This window comes from Diabrotica undecimpunctata, chromosome 6 (assembly GCF_040954645.1).
Source record: "Diabrotica undecimpunctata isolate CICGRU chromosome 6, icDiaUnde3, whole genome shotgun sequence".
Lineage (NCBI taxonomy): Eukaryota > Metazoa > Arthropoda > Insecta > Coleoptera > Chrysomelidae > Diabrotica > Diabrotica undecimpunctata.
In genome coordinates, this window is record NC_092808.1 from 104,946,517 (window position 1) to 104,967,283 (window position 20,767).

Here is a 20,767-nt window from a genome sequence, read left to right on the forward strand (position 1 = left end):
TATGTATTTTTGGACACCTGCCACCAAATATGTGAAAAAATTGATTGTATTAACTTTCGTAATTTTGTATAAAACTTTAACGATAGATTATTGATATGTCTCTTTTAAAAATGCGTTTTGCCGCAGTTTTTAAAAATACTTTTTTTATTTTTCAGTACCCAATTGCCGCGAACACTAAAAGATCATCCGAACAGCGTTTTTGCGGTCACTGAAGGCATCATGTAGCGGCTCTGGAAAAAAATTCGAAAAAAAATATTACTTAAGTCAGTGCCTGGAGTTTCTTCTTCCTTACAAAAAAAGTAAAGATCCCACAGGAAATCTGAACCACTGATTAAATGTAGTCAGGATATAGTAAATAGTCAAATTGTAGAACATACTGAAGGTAATGAAATGGACACACCGGATATCCTAAGATACCATTCTCTTAGTTTATTAATTGCGTCACGTTATGTGAAAGACAAATTTACAGGACCAGATACAGATGAAATGGTAATTACTGCCATATTTCCTTAGAAAAAATTCTTCATTCAACAAATTCATCAAAATCGACTTCAGCTGATGATGCTTTCATTGAATAGTTAAAACAAAAAAAAACGTAAAGAGAATGCCGAAGACAATCGGAATCTCTCTTTTTTTACCTATTTTATTGCCCGCAATGATGAGAATGCCAGATAAACAAAATAAAAATTTGGTCAGAAAGTTATCGCATTAATAGATGACATACTTACAGATGACATTAAAACACCGACGTGCTCTTCTTCGAGAATTGACGTATGTTAAATTCCTATTTGAGATGCCCAAATTTACGTCCATGTACGTCAAGGTATCTCCCTTGGAAGATAAACAAAGACTTATTAGTTTCATTAGATTATCAAAATGTTAATAAGAATGACAGTGTATCATAACCTACACTTATAATTATTAATATAATATTATACAGTATGCTTTCCTTAAAGTTATTATTAAACGTTCTTCTGAAGAAATTGCCTTTTGATAATTAGTGTCTTGTCTCTCTATATTCTGACCTAAAATTTCCACTAAATATCTAAAGCTTGCATGGTTCATCCTATAATATTCCTTAAATTTCTCAGGATGAAGATTTACCTGTTCTTGTGAAACAGTTACTAAACTATGCAATATGTTAAATTCAATCCGAAGATTCATCCAATATCGACGCATTTTTCTCTTTTTGTCTGCTTAGAAATTGCAAAGCTACAATTACACCTTTTTCACTTGAACACATTTCAAATACTAAATTTCCAGACTTGATACGCTCATGTTTTCCATTTATAAAAGATGCGACATTAATTCATATTGCGTTTTAACAGATATACGCTTTTATGAAGTATGTAACATTTATCGTTGCCTGTTAGATATTGACTTGGTGTACGAACCGCCTAAAGAACGAGGAGGAGGAGGGATCGTGAATTTATAGTAGCCACTACGTACATTTTTTTATAAACTTGTGACTACCAAACCAAGGCTCTAAAAGAAACGGAAAGGTAGTACTGTCTGTCCGTTCTGACCCATAAAGACAAAAATACTAAAGAGCTAATAGGTAAAAGAAAACAGCTGATGGAAAAATACGGCTCCAACTACACAACAGTGAAGAAATTAAATAAAAATATCCACCGTTCACCCCGAAAAGATGCAAGAGAAAACAATACAAGAGAAATAACTAAAATAATTCAAGAAAAAAAAAGTTTAAAAGTTTTGAGGCGAAATACGAGCAACATAGGCCACAAATATAAGTACAAAATAAAAAACAAAGAAAAAAACATTACTATTGATAGAACTAAAATCTTGGAGGTTGTCGAATCCTTTTATATGCCAGAAATAAATGCCAGAAATAACTCCACAAGAAATCAAAACGGCACTTTTAGAAATGAAAAATAACAAATCCCTTAACGGTGGAGTAGTGATTGAAGCGATCAATCAAGGTGGCAATAAAATATTATCCAGGATATGGCCAAGATTTTTACTAAATGCATCTACCAAGGAAAAACTTCTTCTAATGAAACAATACGGAAGACATAACAGATTTAAAAAAACTACCGTCGGTTCAGTTTGCTTTTACACATATATAAACTTTTCACAAAAATTATCTAAAACGACTGGACGATAAATTAGACTTCTATCAGCCTAGAGAACAGGCTAGATTTAGATCTCGATACAACGTTAACGACTACTTACTAGTGATAAAGAGCGTGATAGAGAAGTTTGCAGAATACAACAAATCATTAGCACTGATATTTGTCGACTACAAGAAAGTATTCGATACCATAAGCCAGCGGTGCTCAGAAGGTCGATCGCGATCGACCGGTCGATCGCCAAAGTTTTTTAAGTCGATCGCGATTCACCGAGAAAATACGGGGATTGTCCTGACTCACCACCCGTGCATGATCGAAATAATTATGATGCTATGTACTTTTCTTTGCTATTTGACGAGTCGACCGATATGACGATATGACCGCCCAGTTGTGTATTTTTATTCGGATGGTATTTTTTGACATGTTGGCTAAAGAAGAATTGTTAACAATACTGCCTCTGAAAGAAAAAAACTCTCGGAGAAGATATATACAACGTTTTTATAAATTTTATGAAACAATACGAGCTACCGATTTACAAACTCGTGTGTATTACAACAGAATTTCCATCGTTTTTTTTTTTTTCATTTCATTGCATCATTTACCAGCAAGTTTTGTGTTCCAAAATTTTAAATATGAACGACATCATGAAAATGATAACAAAAATTGTGAATTCAATCACAGCGCGAAGCTTGCAAAGAAGTCTTTTTAAAGCGCAATTGGAAGCTAGCGACTGTTGAACACACTGACTTACTTCTGCATACAGATGTGAGGTGGTTGAGCCATGGAACATTTTTAGATAGGTTCCAGAAGCTACTTCCCGAAATAATTTCTTTTTTAGAAGAACGAGGAGATGGCACTCATCTACTTCAACACAAAAAATGGCTCAGTGATCTGAATTTCCTAACAGATTTAACAAATTAATTGAACCTCCTTAATTTTGAACTACATTTGTAAAAATAAAACAATTATCGATATGATGAGCGCAATATATTCTTTTGTCAACAAATTTAAATTATTAATTAAACAAATTAGTAGAAAGGATTTAAACAACTTTCCATCGTTGAAAAAAAGGGTATTCGCTCATTTAAATTATGTTTATTACGAGACGGAGCTGCAGTTGCGAGTTTGAAAGACGCCTCGCTGATTTTAAAAAACTGACAGCTATTATAACATTAATGTCTAATCCATTTTCCTGCCAAGACGTGGAAAAAATAGCCACTGAAGTATCCGTTACGTTCAATATGGAGATTATTTCCGTCCAAAATGAGGTACTGAAAATAATTTCGGATATACACTTTAAATCCAGAGCGACCGATACAAAATTTTATCGGATTATTTGGATGAACATACTTGTGTGAGTCTGCATTTTCCCAAATGAAGATAGTGAAATCAAAATATCGTAATCGGCTAACTGACGAACATCTCTCTTTATGCTTGCGTTCGGCCCTCGGTAATTACGTACCATCATATGAAATACTTGTGGATGATATGCAGTGTCATGCATCAACATCCAAATAAAATTAATATGAAAAACATTACTTTAATTACAACTCTCTGTAGTAACAACTTTTTATCAACTAGAAATGTGCAATAAATTTTTTTTATTTTCAAAATTGTTTTTTTACTATGCTTTGTTTTTAAACCAGGAGGAGTAAACTAAAGAGACAGATTCACACCAAAGAAAGTCACTGGATAAGTTACCAAATACATCTTCTTTTTAGGTTGATCATATCGGCCTTCGACGGTAATAATCCAAAAATATATAGTCGCTAAAGAGTTCTAAAAACAACTGTTTTTATATAAAAGCAGACTAAAAATCTTAACATTAAAAGAATAACGCAGAAAACACAAGGAATCGCCGATATAACTTAATTAACCTATGAAATGCCATTGGTGTCAAAATTTCGTAACAGTGGAGTAAACTTGCCTAAGGTTGGACCAATTACAAACAAACATTGCGGCGCGGTAAATTTGAATTACTCCTCCTGGTTTAAAAACAAGGTATAGCAGTCGATCTCCGGACGCTTGCTGTTTATGTGGTAGATCCCATGCAGTATAAGTCTGAGCACCACTGCCATAAGCCATCAGAAAATGTTAAAAGCATTGACAGAATGCCGAATAGACCATCGCTAGACTAACATAATCAAATATATCTACCAAAATGCCACAGCTGGCGTAAGACTATCTGAATAAGAAACAGACAAATTTTGTATGCAGCGGAGAGTACGACAAGGAGACACCGTCTCTCCAAAGCTATTTACGACACTTTTAGAACATACTTAGCTTAGACTAGCCTGGTCAGTGTTTGGTAAATTCAACTATGTATTTAAATCGGATCTACCCATATGCATCAAAAGGAAAATTTTTGACCAATGTGTGTTACCTGTACTTACTTATAAAGCGAAAACATTAACACTCACAAAAAAGGTAGTTAATAAGATTCGCGTGACTCAGATGTCTAAGAGCGCCAGATGTTGGGTGTCTCTCTGAGAGACCAAATTCCAAACGAAGAAATACGTCATAGGATAAAAACAACAGATGCCATCAAAAAAATCGCGTCGTTAAAATGGAATTGGGCAGGACACGTCGAAAAATTATCAGACAACTGATGGACAAAGCGTATTTTAAAGTGGAGACCAAGACAAGAAGCAATACGGAGTAGAGGATGCTCATTAACTAGATGAACTTATGACCTGAAGAGTGTTAGCAATAACTGGATGCAAGCCGCACAAAACAAACAGATGAAAAATGCCGAGGAAGACCTATGTCCAGTAGTGGACGCATACAGGTTGTTGATTATGATAATGACCAAATGGTTCGAAAATGTGACTGATACACTTGTGATGAATATTGTTGCTTAATTCAAGGAATACGTCATCAACTAGTTTCAGAACCTGTTAGTACAAATTGTTAAAAGTATAGTAGGATCTAAGGATAATATTTCTGTGTTTTAAATGTTACAGTTTATATAATAAATAGCTCCACCTTACGTAAATAACCAGATAGATGTAATGCCATCTGAAACTCTCTCATCTAATCAGAATCATTTTCTCTTAACACCTTTTTCAAGAGCTGAATTAGAGTTTGCCTTGATAATCGCGTTAGTACCTCACCAGAATATGATGCAGTAAAATACCCTATGATACAAAATTTGCCAAATAACGCAAAAGAATTACTTTTAAATATATTTAACCAGAAAATTATTGAGGGTAAAGGCATAATCGATTTTAAGCGTATTATAGTTGTCCCTATTCACAAGCCGTGAAAATACCCTAAATTAGCTGAAGCTTACCGACCTATATCATTATTATCATGTATATTGAAGACTCTTAAACGGATGATTAAAATTAGGTTGGATTGGTGGCTAAGGGATCAAAGTCTCTTACCCGCTAACCAACATGGCTTTAAAAAAGGTTATGACACCTTAGATTCCTTGATACAACAACTCTTGTTGTAGACATTCAGAATAGTTTTTCCAGGAACAGTTATGTACCTGCTTTATTTTTAGACATCGAAGGTACTTACGACACGGTATCTCTTACAATTCTCCAAGAAAAAATGATTAAATTTTTTCATATTCCAGCACAGTTTGCTTCTAACGTTGTGAACCTGTACACAAATAGGATAATTTATTTAAAAGACAATCATACTCTTATAGGACCTAGACTTAACAAAGGATTACCTCAGGGCTCCGTTTTGAGTCCTATTTTGTTTAACATTTTCCCAGCAGATCTACACAACATCACTATTACTAATATTGCATTTAATATTGTATAATATGCTGATGATTTCTGTTTGTATACAGAATACAAGAAATATCAGCAATCCATTGAAAACCTGAATAAAGTATACGGATTCCATCAAAAATGGTTAATAGAAAATGGTTTCGAATTATCCTGCAGTAAATCACAAGTTTGTTTATTTACCAGACATAACTTTCCTAATGCCAGTACAATCAATTTAGGTGGGCATCAATTTTCCCTTAAAAACACAAATAAATATCTGGGAATGATACTCGACCAGAAATTGACCTGGAAGTTACATATTGATGACATGTTGAACAGATGCAATAAGGGATTAAACTTTCTTAAATCAATTAATAAAACTTGGTGGGGATTGGATGTTGAAGTAAGTTTATTATTTTACAAAGCTTACGGCTTTTGGATTACGGAAGTGTTTTGTATGGATCAGCAAGTAATGTACTACTAAACAAAATCCGAAGACATACAAATCCGACGAGGAGTGAGACAGGGTTGCATCTTATCACCGCTACTCTTTAATTTGTATTCGGAGTCTATATTCAGAGAAGCATTAGACGAGGTCCAAGGCGGAATTAAGATTAACGGAATCAGCATAGACAACATCAGATATGCTGATGATACCGTCTTAATAGCAAGCAACGCACAAGAACTACAAAATATAATAAATGCGGTAGTTCACTACAGCGAAATGTTCGGTTTACATCTAAACGTTTCCAAAACTAAAACTTTAGTATTTTCAAAGACACCAATAAACGTACAGGTGTATGCCAAGGGTCAAATAATAGAACAGGTAAATTCCATAAAATATTTGGGAACAAATATCAATAGTCAGTGTAATCCAAAAAAAGAAATCCTATCAAGAATCGAACAAGCAAGGAAAACATTCATGAGCATTAAAACATTTTTTACAAGATCAGACCTTAGTCTACAGCTTAGAATCCGAATGATCAGATGTTACGTTTTTTCTATCTTACTGTATGGCTGTGAAAGTTGGACAATGGACTTTGAAATAGAAAAAAGAATAGATGCCTTTGAGATGTATATATACAGACGAATGTTGAGGATTCCATGGGTACAAAGAGTTACTAATGTTGAGGTACTTCGTCGCATGTGTAAACAAAAAGAATTACTAAGAATAATCAAAGAGAGGAAAATGCAATACTTGGGTCATGTGCTGAGAGGCGAAAGATATGCATTACTTCAAGTTATACTGGAAGGAAAAGTACAGGGCAAAAGATCAGTAGGAAGACGCCAGAACTCGTGGCTGAAAGACCTGAGGAGATGGTTCGACCGCTCATCCGCAGAGATCTTTCGCGCAGCAGTTTCCAAAACTACAATTGCCATTTGGATCGCCAACCTTCGAAAGGAGATGGCGCAATGAAAAGAAGAAGAAACAAAATCAACGTTTTACAGAACTCAGCCTAACGAATATGTTTAGGAGATCCACTCCAGTACAAGCTTTATATTTGGAAGCCTTGAAACCTCCTTTAAATATAAGACGAAGGTTTTTGTCCAAAAAATATTTAATGCAAGTATACTTACTGAACTCATGTCTATACGAAAAGATAGTCACTTTGAATTGCCATGAGCTGACAAATAAATATTGGCAAAAAAATAAATATCCTTTACTTTGCGAAGCGAATAATCAAAATATAGTACTTTTAAAAAATATAGATAGAACGAACTACATATTCAAAAATTACTCTTCTTTCTTTTTACATACCGATATTATTGTACCATATTATAGCGAAAATATATATTTAAACAAAAATATTGTTCTATCTATAACAAGCAAATACAACGAGGCAATAGCTCTATATACAGATGCGTCTAAATCTCCAGATGGAACCAGATGCGCTTTTTTTATACCATCGGAACATATAGAAAAGAAATTTAAACTGAACCAGGAAACTTCGCTTTATACAGCAGAGGCTATTGCAATATATGAAGCTTTATTATATGTAGCTGAAGTTGATTTTGCCCAGATTATAATTTTGTCGGACTCCTTAGCAGTGTTAAAATCCATTGGTAAATATGGACCACCAAACTTACAAGACTGCCCATACATTTATAGAATTAAACATATTATTGAAACTCTTTTAACCAAAGGAATCAATGTACATTTTCTCTGGATTAAAGCACATGCAGGATTTGAACATAGAACAGAACAAGAACAGAAGAATGGAGCGGTCCATGTTAGGAATAACTCTGCGAGACAGAATAACCAACGAAGACATCAGGAGAAGAACCGGAGTGACTGACATCATCGAGAAGATGGCCAGACTAAAATGGATATGGGCAGGACACATAGCCAGAATGACAGATGGGCGATGGACAAAGAGGTTATTGGAATGGAGGCCAAGGGAAGACAAGAGAAGCGTCGGTCGACCACCTACAAGATGGACTGACGATTTAAGAAAACTCAATAAAAACTGGATGAGAGCGGCGCAAGATAGACGGGGTTGGAAACATGAGGAAGAGGCCTATGTTCAGCAGTGGACTCTTGAGGCTGGATGATGAGGATTTGAACATAATGAATATGTCGACTTATTGGCCAAAGAAAGCATTTTAACCGATACTGGTATTCTACATAAAGTAACGCTTTCTGACAGTATTGTTTCTTGCAAGTCAACATTGCTTCGAGAGTGGAGCTACCAGTGAAAGGAATACTCTTTTGTGAACCAAAATAGATACTCGATAATTCAGCCAGATATTCCCAAATTTCCTTGGTACAAGTCTTTTAGAGCTTCCAGGAGGCACATAACCTCCATTATTAGAATACGTTTCGGAAACACATGTTATCTTATTTAAAATAAAGGTTTTGGATGATGACAAATGTGAGCATTGTGGAGAGGAAAGTGATTTAGATCATATATTTTTTGATTGTTCTAAAAACAAAGTCTAGTTATCCAAACTTATAAATGATTTATTAAAATATAAGATAGCAGCTCCTTGGAATATACTATATACTATATATTTATAATATACTATATTTATTATCACTTGGCTCTGTAGATATTTACACTTTAATTAAATTTTTAAAAGACAGCAAATTATCATTATATATAATTCTCTAAAAATTATTTAGTTAATATTGTTATTTTTATTTTAAACCATTTGTATAACTTCCTCCTCTCCGTGACCTTCCTAATATCGATGTAATCTTTTATTTTTTTATTTTGATAGGGCATTTAGGTAAATAATTATAATGATGACTGTCTTAGTCCTTTTATGTCTGGCTGTATGACGATAAGTCTAAGCCAAAAAAAATGTTACAGTTATAATGATCCCGACTACTTTCATTATTTTTGAATGAAATTTCACCTTTTCTTTAGTTATTTAATCGTACCGATATTCCTTTGCCATCTGTTTTTACGCAACTACGTATTTTATTATTTTTATTGTAGATGTGGGTTATGATTTCGCTTAATCATTAGTACGCTAAGACCCGTTGTAATGAACACTGTTTAATTAAAATACTCTTGATCAAATTTAAAAAGGATTACGAATGATATTTTATTAAATAGCACTCTCTAAAAGCAGATTTAGTCTATATACATTTATCGAGCGTGGATATTATAGTGCACAACACAACATGTTAACTATTTAACGGTAAAGTAATTTCCGTAATAGAATTTTCAATTAGATTCACTAGTTTACAAAGAAGATTACACGTTGTTTAAAAAACGCACTTTTAATGTAATGTTGGTAGAAGAAAATAAATACAAATTTTAAAGAAGTGTCAAATGCAAATCTGCTTTAGATGTATTTGTGAATTTAAGCAGATACTTTATTAATAATGTTAATAGTTCTTCTTACATAAGTAAATTAATTTTTTTCAACTTACCTATTTTTTGCCATTCGCAAAATAAAACTAATCGAAATGGACTGTGGATTTTCGGTATTTTATATGAACAGAACAGAAACCGATAACGCTTACTGTAAACTCATTAACCACCAACAAATGATGCAAGACTATAAAATCCTGTAGTATAACTTATGAGTCATCTCCTAAAATTGTTGCTAAAGATAATTCATAAGAGAATCTACAAGCTGTGTGAAAGTCAAATTTCTCCCAACCAGTTCGGGTTCACAAATGCTGTTGGTACTTAGTACAAGTCTTATTGCAGAGATACATAGACGTCAACTGCGACGTATTGGCTGTGAGTTTCGCCGGTAGCGCTCTCTCGCGGTTTGAAACTTGTACTTTTCTTGTAAAACCGGTGTAAGTGAAATATGACAAAACGAGAAAAATAGATATTTATCTCAAAATACACAGATTATGAACTGAAATATTATCGTAAACTGATTACTGAACGAATACACAGAATGAATAATAAAAGTAATTACGCTTTTTTATTTTATTCATTATAATTATAATATGTAAGATATAAGTTCCTGCGACTGGATGACTACTTACGCAGGAGGCCATTGAGAAAAAGACGAAGTTTATGTGAAAATATTTAAAGGTTAAAGGTTACCTTACCTTACCTTACTTACTTTTGTGGAGTGTTTATGTTTACTATTTGAAATATATTTACAATGGAACAAAGACCTAATTATTATATAAATGCAATACATAAAGTGTTGCTTTTGGGTCTTCTACACTATTTGAGGCAAAAACGACGAGAACGTAGCTCAATATAAAATATATTATATTATCAAACAAAACAGCTAACATTTATTGACAATTAATTGAAATAAATATTAATCCATCCAATAATCTGACACATGATACATATATTATGACATATATTATGTCAAAAAATGTCGGATACGACAATCAAATATATTCGTACAAAAAATTTCGTATTTCGTGTCATCGGATATCGGATCTGTCAAAATCTAGTTTACACCTCTTGTTTTCATTTTTCATTCTGTTTACTGTTTTTGCTCAGCGTTATTTTTTGTGTGCGTAGGCCTTAGTACTTAGATATCAATTTGTTTGAATTTTATCAAAATGGATATTAAACATTACACTGGATTTAAGTCTATATCACATGATATCCCATATCAACCAGTTACACCAAAATAGGGGAAAGATTTAGTTGATGCTGCGATGCTGGGCATGTACGCAATGTTTCGAAATATAATAGCTGCATCCAGGCCTCAGGTACATAACTAGGGCTCATTTCTGCATCAGATTTTCTTCCTCCAAGAAAATGATCACTGCAAATTAAATGATGACTTTTTGGAGTCCATAATGATCCATCCTCGCTACAAAATCAATTATTTTTTTATTTTACACCATAGAAATATTATGTTGTTTGTATTATAGGTTATTTACTTACTTTTTCTTATTGATAGCAATAATCCACTTTTCTCTTTGAACTGTTTTATGCTTGGCAACAGGAAATGAATAAAATTTACAATCACTGTTATACATAGTATTTTTACATGTATCAATACAACAGCTGCTATATCTTTTTTTTTTTGAAAAATCCATATTCGCAATTAATTGAAAATTTACAAGTTAAATGCAGAAAACTGCCACTAACAGCGCTGGTGAAAACTGTCATATCCCCTCTACTCATCGGCTCACAGCGAATACGCATATTTGGTTGATTACGAGAAAGCGTTTGATCGTGTACAGCACGCCAAGATGATGCAAATACTAAAAGAAACGGGAATTAACAACCAAGGTCTGAAAATAATTAGAAGTCTCTACTGGAATCAGACAGCAAATCTCAGAGTTGAAGGTGAACACATTGACTATGTGAAAATCATGCGTGGAGTGAGGCAAGGCTGTATTTTATCTCCTCTAATCTTCAATCTGTACTCTGAAAGAATATTTATCGAAGCTTTGCACGAAACTGAAAACGGTATTCTACTAAATGGTTGCCGGCTAAACATCATCAGATATGCAGATGATACGTATTACAGTCAACAATATGAACTCAATATAAACGTTTAGAAGACAAAGCTTATGATAATGAGCAAGAAAAGAATAACAGAAGGTTAACTCTACGTCAACCAATCCCCTGTAGAAAAAGTGACGCACTACAACTACCTCGGCACCATAATAAATGAAGAATGGACCAACAACCAGGAGATTAGAGCACGCATCGGAAAAGCTAGATCCACCTTTAATCGGATGGGGGCCTTCTTCAAGAGTCACAACCTCTCTCTTGATACAAAAGTAAGAATGCTGCGATGCTACGTCTTCTCTGTCCTTTTTTATGGTGTTGAATCGTGGACCTTGAACGAAGATATGTGCAGAAAACTGGAAGCATTTGAGATGTGGCTATATCGGAGAATGCTGAAGATCCCGTGGACTGACCGAGTCACAAATGAGGAGGTCCTCAAAAGAATGAATAAGAATCGAGAAGTACTGACCACCATCAAATCTCGAAAATTACAGTTCTTCGGACATATTTTGCGAAATGAATCCAGATATACTCTCCTTCAAGCCATCCTGCAAGGAAAAATATTTGGAAAACGAGTTTCAGGAAGAAGAATAACATCTTGGTTAAATAATCTCAGAATCTGGTTTAATACAACATCTGTGCAGCTTTTCCGCGCTGCTGCAGATAAGATAAAAATTTCCATGATGATCGCCAACATTCGTAACGGATAGGCATATCAAGAAGAAGAAGAATACCTTATAAAGATCATTACATCAAATAATGGAAAAGAAATCGGTGCAAAACAAATAAAACTGGAACTTATTCAGTTTTAGTCACATCACTAACTTCCTCAAAGGAAAAAATTTACTTATACCAAATACCTACTGTATCAAAAGGTTTGAGCTCTGATGCGTTATTTTGATGTTATCGAGACGTAAGTGACTTGGTAAACTAAAGTCTCTTCCAAAAATGTTCGTACATATGTACAGGTTGAGAGCGGTACAATTTTCTGCATAGTCTCATAGAGATGTTTATTCAGACTCAAGTTTTTTATGTTTTCTAGGAGATTCTTCAAAGTCACTCCAGTAGTAAAGAGAATAATAAGTAATTTCTGAATACCTTTCATTCTACACTCACTTCGTATTTGGATTTCTAGATCGCTATAATCTATGTACTTGGCCATCTATTCGTTGTATTTAACATGCGGAATATTGGTGTTGGGTACCTCCTTATCAGATAATTATATTTGTTTTGTTAGTATATTAATTAGTACGAGATCTGGTCTATTATGTGCTATTGTTTGGTCTGTGAGGACAGTGCGGTTCCAATATAGATTGTAGTTGTTAAGCATACTTTCGGGAACGTACTAATAATATGGGAGATGGTTGGTTTGGAGAAGTTACAGTTTGATAGTTATCTTGTGATGAAGGATGTCGTTCCCACTGGATCATGCCGTTTATCATATTCAGTTGCAGCTAATCCAGGTAAAAAGAAGGTTTCTTTGGCCTGTAATCCATATCGGCATTTGTCGTTTAAGACCTGAGGTACTTGGACAATATATTTCAGGTAATTTTTGATAAGAATAACCTGATTCTCAATGGCGAGTGAGGAACATTCTGTTTCATGGAACATCTTTCCTATTATCAACTAATAGTTCGATGCCCTATTGTCGATATAGTTTTGGCTAGACTTCATTTGACCTATCCCACCCGAAAGTTCTGTCCCGGAAAGCAATACAGAAATAAACTAAATGATACTTGATACTAATAATACTTCTTCACGCGGGACAGAGTTACGCAGGACAGCGGGACGCGGTACAGGCTCTTGTTCCGTCCTGTGTTCCGCTCTTTTCCATCTGTCCCATCCCGCAGCTATTTTCGTTGTCTCGTACCGTGTCCCGCTGTACCTCAAAGCTAACTTAACCATTCATAATTCAGTTGATTTTTAAAGTTACTTACAACTCATTAAAAAATACTACCTTTTACATACCAAATAAAATAACACTACAATAAATTTTCAAAAATGAGTAAAATTGGTGTTATCCGTGCGCACATTTCTTACGTATGTTTTGAACTATTGACTTTTCGTATATTTTAAAAATATGTTGAAATTAATAACAGTAAAGACTGAAATTATAATACAATACTAGGAAATGTTTGTATCTTTTCAAATTTTTTTGTAACGTTACTCTAAACACAAGTGGTGCGTTAGCGCATCACTGGCTAAATACGTATTTTTATTCCAATCTCATAAAAGGCCACTGTTAACTGTTCGTTGCCACTATTAGTGTTTTGGATTTGACCTTGAAGGGTTTAAAAGTATTGGATTCTTGTGTTTTGTTAATCTTTTATCCTTGTTAGAAACGCCGTTGAGTTTATGTTTGTTAGTTGGTTATAATAATTTCTATTCTTATTATAACCATGCCCAAATTTCTTACACAATAAAAACTTGAAGCTGCTTTAGAGGTAGTTGATGAGCTAGAAAATGATGGTATGGTTTTCGTATTTTACATTGTCTTGATATGCATACTACAGTATATGTAGATTTTAGGTGAAATAGATATTGTTTATATTCCGCCAGACGTGAATGAATTAACTGATGAGGAAGATATCTCAGAACCAGAGGGAATTGGAAACGTGGAAAAACTCATTGTCTCCAAGTAAGAGATGTAGTGCTTCCAAATCCTCCCCCTTTTTAAATTTAATGTCTGTTTCGTCCCCTTTTTTAAGTGTTTTCTGTGTGTTTTCTGTGTGTCTTAAAGTGTCCTCAATTTTAATTTTAACCTTTTAACTTTAATTATTGGACTTTACAACCATTTGCCACATATTACAGCAATACTTTATCAAAGAAATTTGATATTTACAAGTTAATAGAATTGCACACCCACACAATTTGTACATCTAATCTCATTCATTGTCTCACAATAGTCACCTTCTAAAATAAAATCTCAATAAATAACACATATTTCATAAATATATCTCCAGAATAAATATAAATAACTTTTAAATAACTCAATGGTATAGAACATTACTTTCATCAAACAAACAATTACATTACTCGTATCTCTACTTCATTGGATAAAATCTGTCTTCTCAAGAACTTCCCCGTTTACTGTCAAACAATTAAAATAGCAGACTTTTGTTCTCCAAACAACAATACAGGATAGTTTGAACCATGTTCTTTCAACCATCAATTAATAGAGTACCGGCATCATTTATTTAACTTTGTATCGAGACCTAAAGATGCATATTGTAGAAAGCGAAACCGGTCGTCTGGATAGTTAAATTAGATTGATTATGAGTAAGTCTAATCTATTATTTCTTTTACCTTTTAAAATGGACTCACACAAGCAACACATTCATGATTTAAAATATTTGTTTTGGGGATCTGGTAAAATACAATCTTTTGCTTCGCTTACATCGGAATCATTATCGTCATACTCAATGTCTGAATCACTAGCACCATTCTGTATCTTCTCTATGTCTAATTTTAACTCGCGTTCTGACAAATTTTTGCTCATTCTGAATCAATTGCGTTTCCTACTTCCTAGCATAACATATAAACAAGCACTAACAGCTTGTTATGCCTTTTTGTGCACTAAAAATATGCTTTATTGTGTTAAGCTAAGCATCTGCCAGTAGCTAGCAGATTCTGGAGATGAAGCCGTCCCTCGAGTGGAGCTGGGACGACTATGGTACTAAGAATAACAGGTTTGATACTCCTGAGCGCAAAATTTGGACGAGTTCGCGCATGACGTCACAATGAGAGTGATTTCAACACAATAATTTTTTTATTTTGGTATTAAAAACTCATTTTATAGATTAATAGAGTCTCTATTGAACTATGTCGGATTAATTGAAATATAGATCTTTTATTATTTTCATTGAAAAAATTAATAAACAATACAGTGAAAAAAAAATAAATCTCTTAAATAAATTTGTAAGTATTATTTAAAATTCTTCTTTGTATTCTAAGCTTTTCAATCCTAGGAAATCTTAGTAAATTTTACGAGCTCTCTTTTTATTGGCTAGTCTTATTTGGCGCCAGTCTCAAGGAGGGGATCAAGCTCTCTTCTAGTTAGACGAAAACAGATGAAAATAGGTGATCAGTAATTATCTGTAATAAAACTGACAAAACAAATAAAACACAAGGTTGTAAGTTACTTTTTTTGTTTAATTTTTTAATCTCCATTCTAACTACATGACCAGTCCATCGAAGTCTCTGAAGTTTAGCGAATTCTGAGGTCGGTGCCTCTTTGGACATTCTGTAGAATTCATGGTTGTACCTGGATCTCCATACTCCATTTTTGTTAATAGGTCCAAATATCTTCCTTAGGACTTTTTGTTTAGAGACTTTCAACTTTCGTTTTGTGTCTGTTGTCATCACCCATGTCTCGCATTCATAACATATAATTGGTCTGATAATAGTCTTGTATACTCTGATTTTCGATCTTTAGTGTGTGCTTTTGGAACGGAAAATATGGGCGAGTGAAAAGTAAGCTTTGTTTCCCTTTACTATTCTTCTTAATAGTTAAACATACCTTATTTATTACTTCTTAAACACCAAAATATTGTCCATTTAAAGTAGGTACAAAGCCACTATCACTTATAAAATCACATAAAGAGTTCAAAATATTCCTAATAATAAATTTTTTACACTGAAAAGCCTACAAATCAACTTAAATCCCACAAAACACCAGAAAATCTACAACAAGCTTTCCAAACAAGCCAAAAGCTAAAAAATTAATAAAATTTCCATTATAAACAGATATATTACAATGACAGCCACTCTTATTGTGACGTCAAGAGTAGGGAATCTGCTGACATTGGCCTGTGCAATATCATACCTGTTGTTCTTTGTATCATGGGGGCCGACCGTCTTAGGATTCTGAACCAAACACCGCCGTTTTCAGCTAGACTATTCGTAATTTTTTTATATAGAACTCGTCTTCAGCAAGCTGAGTTGGATTGAGACGAGGGTAAAAGGCCCGCCGCAAATTGAACACAACCCATGCACATCCCACGCGCAGCACACGTGTGGTCCAACCTAGCCCAAGTACACGTTTTTCAATAATAACGCATATTGAACACAGCCCACGCCCATGTCAAATATTTGTATTCTTCGTTCAGTACAGAAAATGGCATCAAAGTGAACAAAAATTAGCAGTATGTCTAAGGTAAATATTTGAAAAATTAAGTATTTTTAGAAAGAAAGTGTCCTGTAGGTATTCCGTATAGAAGGTGTCCTGTAGGTATACCGTATAAAAGAGATATAGCGAGTTGAGTTGTTTTATTTTCGTTCCTCATATATACCTAGTATATCCCGATTATGTGTATATACTAGTATATACAGTGCTTAGATTTGTTATATTTTAATATTTTAGACGTATGTTCTCTCGGAATAAAAACTATTTGGACAGAGAATAGAGAACCGAAAGGCAGTACATGTTAAAGTAACACGTTATAGATGATATAAAAAAAGGAAAATTATAAAAACAAATAGAAAAAAAGATATTTACCCTTCGTTAGTCGCTAAGTAAAACGGAGCACCAAGAGTCGCTATGGTGTCAGAGACTGACAATTAAAAAAAATAGTTATTGCTATAAAATTCATACAAATATTTTACATTGTGTATAGGAATGACTAAAAAATATTTTTGAAAATGTCCTATTGAAAAACAACAGATATAAAATGGAAAACACTAGTATTACAATATATTGTTATTTCTAATATAAAAATAAACTTAAAAACAAAAACTTTTGAAATAGAAAAACACATTTTAGTTTAGTTTCCAAACTCTTACGTCTAAAGGTGGGAAACAATAAATGAAAATGTAAATTTATAGGTTCTATCGCTAAATTTCCCATCTCCACTAATTTCATTTCTATTTATCTCATAACTTAATATGTTTTCCATTATTTGGGTTATTTTGCCGGTTATTAGCGCGCCCATTACTGTGATGTATTTTAAAAAATGTTAGTGATCGATTTAGAAATTATATTAGAAATTTTGAATTGTTTTTAAAAATTACTGAAATAATTTTTGTGCCTATTCTAAAATATAGGTATAACAGAAAGCAATACAAGTGTAAAAAACTAACATAATATGGGATATTCTCTACCATTACAAAATTAAACAAATATAAATTAAAACAAGGCATTTATTTCGCCAGAAATCTAATTAAAATACATTTGACAAAATCAAATCTACTAATTTTATTTTCCTTTAATTCCGCTATTTTGTGATCAACAAATTTTTGACGCTCTAGAAGTACTTTTCGGTACACTTTTTTTGGTTTCACTTTGGTTTAGTTGGTTTTCATTTCCACGTAGTTTAACGAGTCATGTACTTCCTGTGCGCACTTTGGAATAATTTGTTTTCTGCCATTATAAATATTTTTTCTAATCAAATGTACATCTTCCACAGTAAGACTTTTAGTGCCTGTTTGTTAAATTTCGCTGTGTATCAACTTCAATGGTTTTTCACACAAATCATCCATTGCCTTCTGCTTAACACTATTACTTAATTTTTGCCGGTTTAACACTGTTTTCGATAAACTTTTATGGGTATGGTTATGAATACATTCGACTACACTGTTACAAATATTTAAAGTTTTAACAAATATTTTGCAACTTCTTTCTACACACTGCCAACGTTTGATAGTATTAGCAAGCATTTTATGGAAGTTATACTAGTAATTGTTAATAAATAACATTGACTTGCCCTTTTCACTTAATATTTTACTTACTTCAGATTTCTCCATCATGAACTAGGTATAACTACATTCAAACTGGAACTAAAATAATAATGTTAAGATTCGCACGTAGACTATTAATTACCTACCAATCTTTTCAAAGAAATATATCAATTGCAGCTTCTTTTATGGAAAAACCCAATTAAATATTGAACAAGGAAATATGAGCTCTAACATCATAATACTTTAGTGATATCATCGTTATAATTTTAATATTTTTTTAAGTAAAAAGTGGTGTTATATAGTAGCATTGTTTAAAAAAGACTCATTTTTTTTAATCAATGATGGTAGTGTTGAATTACTCGGTAAATACAAAGTTTGAGACGACATTATTCAAATATCTTTTCTAAGAAATATATGGCCGGAGCGAATTTACCGATGCCCCTTTTCTGTGGGGTATTAAAATCTGACCGCGGGAGCGAACTAGTATACACCCTACAAAATGCACAACGACCCTTTGTCTCATTTCTTTCTGGAATTACAGGAGTTACATCTGTGACGCCACAAATTTCGCGAATTCAGCATTTGCGGCTAACTGATAGATTTGTGGTAGTAACTCAAATTTTTAAATAGGGATATATAAGCTCATTTGCAAGTTTTCTTAGAAAATTACGTCGTTTTACTTGTTTCTTATTGTTATAGAATATAACCATTGGCTAACGCTTTGGGCTTCTTGAACAGTTGTAGTTAGCACTGAGCTGATCTACCATGTCGACTCTTATTTTTGTTGAATTGCATAGCGAGATAATTTCTGGTTTATTTTTATTACCACTACTATAATCAATTGCGTCATCATGATGTAGTAAGTAAATAAGCAATACATTTTTATTTTTTTTAGAAATATGGAAAATTAGTGTAATATGTTGATTAAAACCAAACATACTTGAATTTACAGGGCGCTTTGGTTTTGTGAATTCAAACGGTAATTCTCTTTTATTCTTCCTAATCATTCCCACTACTAAAATTTTCTGCTCGTATAACCTGTTCACTAACTCGATACTTGTAAACCAATTATCAACTGTTAGGTTTCGACCTGAATTATAAATAGGTTCACATAGCCGTTGAACAACATCAGTAGGTCGGTTACTAACTTGAAAACAAACTTCAGGTTGTTGGTGAACATATACCTCTAAATTAGCGGTATAAAACATTGTAGCATAAGAGAGTACAAAAATTTTTATGCAATACTTGTTCAGTGTGGGATATACTGACAAAATCGACACTTACTCCTAAATCCGGGTAACATCTCGTCGATGGTGATATATTCGGAGAGGCCATATCCACGTCTACACTGAGTTACAAAGGTGTCGAAAAAACATCGTATAAGAGCCAACTTATCTTCTTTTAGTCTATTTTCAGGAGTTGCTTTGTCATCGAATCGTATACATCGAAAGAGAAATTTAAATCGTGGGGGCTACATAGTCAGGCGAACCATTTCTGTACTTTATCTATCAGTTTTCTAAAACTCATCTGGATTCACACGATTACCTTATCAGTCACTAAATCAGTCCTATTAGTGCCTGGACTTCTAATATATCCGTGTGTCTAGCATCCCGATCCCGAACAAAGTTATTTCTTATTGAGTATATATTTGTTCGTACTTTCTACAATCACTGCTAACAAATCGTTATTCACAAAATATTTCCAAATATCACTGGGAGTCTTCAAGTCACGTGTAGGTAATCTCGACATCGGCAAACGCACTACGTATTTTCTTGTCTTGTTCTAACATTTCTGGGTGGAACAGCCTTTTTCCATGTAGTAACTCCTTCTTTTCCAATAAACGCTAAGGTATTACTTCCACTTTCTTCTTCCTCGTCTGACACATCTTGTTTCGATTCACTTCCGCCATCCCGTTCCTCAATTTGATCGATTTCATTTTCACTTCCCTCATCGTCAAAATAATTTTCATCGTCAGTAGGAACCATTTCCCATAATTCCAACAAACATTTTTGCTCGACTTCAAAGGACATCTATAAAAAAGAATTAACAAAATCTTACCGAGAAAATGCAATATAGACGCTAAATATTAACCTGATCTGCAAGTTATGCCAATAAGTAATAGCCACACCATTAGTCGCTGCGGAGTCTCGCACCGAAAATAACTATAAAAAATGCACAACCGTACCCAGGTAGATGAGAATGTACACTAACACGAGGTTGGTTGATAGGGAGAGGTAAACAAAGTGGCGATAGAAAAACAACAATTATTTGTAAACCTGATAGCGCCTAAAGGAGGGTTAACTGTACCTCTGGCAAAGTTAATTGTTTTTCATCTTCTTGTTGAAAAAAGTGTTAAAATATTCCAGTATATTAT

At 33.5% G+C, this 20,767-nt stretch overlaps 1 protein-coding gene across 3 annotated transcripts in view; it reads left to right on the forward strand.

The window, feature by feature from the left end:
* The window catches only part of nolo (ADAMTS-like no long nerve cord), a 2,006,971-nt gene that overhangs the window by 833,929 nt on the left and 1,152,275 nt on the right, over positions 1-20,767 (forward strand). The window lies entirely within an intron of this gene.